We start from the raw sequence: 2723 nt of genomic DNA, 5'->3' as shown, positions 1-2723 counted from the left end.
AAACTGTTTCCGCAGTTGCTTTAACGGGAGTCAAAAGTACTATTAAATCAGATATTTTTCTGTATTAATTTTCGTTTATCTTAACTAAATCATCAATGTTGGAATCAATTTTTAATCTAGAAATGTCTTTTTAATACAATATTTTATTTTACTACCCTTAGTTTTCATTCCCCTTAGTTTTCCTTACGATCTGTCAACCTTTAACCACTTTGATCATACACGTGCTCCAATAAATTTTTGGATGTTTTCATAACTTTTTTTTTCATAATGGCATGATCTGGATATTAATCTCATCATCAATACTAACTACTATTAATTAATGATCAATAGTCAGAAAGAACCATCTGCAGTTTCTTAAATGTACAGTATACTCGCAAAAACTTAAATCCCCTACTTCCAGTAGGTCAAAGTATCTAAAGTTTTAAATCTATCTTTCTTATAAAAGTTACTTGATAACTCGAAAAAATACATTCAATAATCAATCGATAAGTCGAAACATTTTCTTTGTCCCTTCAAGGTTTAAGTATTAGGAGTTTAGTATATTGGTTTTATCATGTGTTTACTGTATTTGTTTCGAAGCTTCTTTCATTGACTCTTGCGCTGTTTGCACAAAAGCATTATACAACTCACAACTGATTTTGTCATAACTTGTCTTAAATACTGGTACTGACATATTCATACAAAATCAAAACTTTGTTTTGCACTAAAACCTTGACCTGTCTTATTATTACAACAACCGTTCACATATTGGTTTTAAAACTATTTCTTTCTAATGTAGGGTCAAATTTACTTCACTCTCTTGAAGATTAAATTTTTTTTTCCAATTACATTCAGCGTTGAAAATAATCAAAAACTGGGCAAGATTTTTTTTTGGACAAAAAAACCTAATGTCTACAGCTTAAACACAACGCGGGCATCTTCCAATAATATTAGACACCTTTTAAATTTATTCACAAGAGAAAAAAAAGATCACTGTCTATAAAAATGTTTGCAATTAGAGGTGACATTTGATCTTTTCATAGCAATTATCAAATAGATATAGTGTACTCTAAATTAGAAAAAGCATATGATAAAGTCCCTTATTGTCGACTCATTCCTAAAATAAGAGCAAATTGCATACAAGGTCAACTTATTGCATGTATTGAAGCGTGGCTCAGAAACAGGAAGCAAAGAGTTGTATAAGAGGATCTTGTATCTAAATAGAAAGCCGTAGCTTGTAGTTTACCTCATAGTTCTGTACTAAGCTCTCTTTTACTTGTTCATTATGCTAATGATTTATCGAGCTGGATACATCAAACTATAGAAATCTATGCTGACGGTAGCAATATAATTAAAGTAACCAAAATCCTAAAAAAGATACCAAAGTCCTATAGTATAAAAAGCCATAAAAAATGAAATTTTGTTATTTTATTCTTAAAATAAATTTTCGGCCAAATACTTCTGAATATAGTGACTGAGGAGAACATTAGAAAATTATAATTCTTTAGAATTAGAAATCGGATTTCTGATCACTGATGATCTTAAACGAAAAAATTCTGTTGAAGCAGATGCTCCCAAAGGTAGTAGAATACTTAGTGCCTAATAAAAATTTTTTAAAAGCAAAACCCTTTTTTATTTTAAGCGTATATCATCTATATTATTTTATCACATAAAACTCATTAAAAATTTATAACTAGTTTTGTGCAAAATGGAATTAATTCAAATAAACAGATCCGAGTTAGAAGCTAGTTGTACTACTAAACTTTAAAAAAATATTAAAATTTCAACCTTAGGGTAGAATATGTAGTATACCCTTAGTATTGTATTATTTTTTACCTTTAAGGTAAAAAATAATACAATACTATTAAGGCAATAATAACATTTTAAGGCAAAATTTTGAATTATAAAAAAAATAACTTCAAGGCAAAATATTGTAACACAAATCATTACACTGGTCAACAAAGTTTTTTTTCAGCTGATATAACTATGTCTCTCTAGTTAACTTGAACATGCTGAATCAAAAAATCGCATTAGTTTTTATTCTTTATGTCCCAATTTCTTGGAATATTCGAAAAACATTTTTAGTGTAAATGCTGCTTTTCGAATAAAGAAGTATAAAACATGACATGAATAAGATATGGTTACAAGTGTTTAGAAATAATGAGTGAGCTTGGGCTGCCATTTATGAGTCTCTTGAGTGTTTCTTTTTAAAAACGGAGTATAATTGGCTATCATAGCTTTATTCCATTTGCCTTGATACCTCTTCTCCATGATCCAAATCTCCTAATGAAACCTTTCACCGTGTTTGTCTGAAACTGCGCTTAAATTTTCCGGGAAAAAGTCAAGATGAGAATCAAAGAAATGTGGCTTTAAAGACATTCGACAATCCAGTTCTTGATAATGCTTCACAAGACTTTCTACCAGATTCTTGAAACCATCTGCCCTGTTGTTTCCCAGGAAGTTATGAACCACGGCTTTAAATGACTGCCGAGCATAGCATTTAGCTGGTGTAAGAGTTTCCTCAAATTTCCTATTTTTTAGGAGCTCTCTTATTTGAGGCCCATCAAACACACCTTCTTTAATTTTTGCCTAAAAAATAATTCGAGACAACTTTTTTGGACGTAATTAAAGCCGGCTTCGTTTTTATTAATTGCCTTTACTAAACATTTCACCAAACCCAATTTGATAAGCAAAGGAGGAAGTACAATTATCAGCGGTTCTATAATGTGTTAAACGTTGCGGTA

This window comes from Hydra vulgaris, chromosome 11 (assembly GCF_038396675.1).
Source record: "Hydra vulgaris chromosome 11, alternate assembly HydraT2T_AEP".
NCBI classification, from domain to species: Eukaryota; Metazoa; Cnidaria; class Hydrozoa; order Anthoathecata; family Hydridae; genus Hydra; species Hydra vulgaris.
This window is presented reverse-complemented; position numbering follows the sequence as displayed.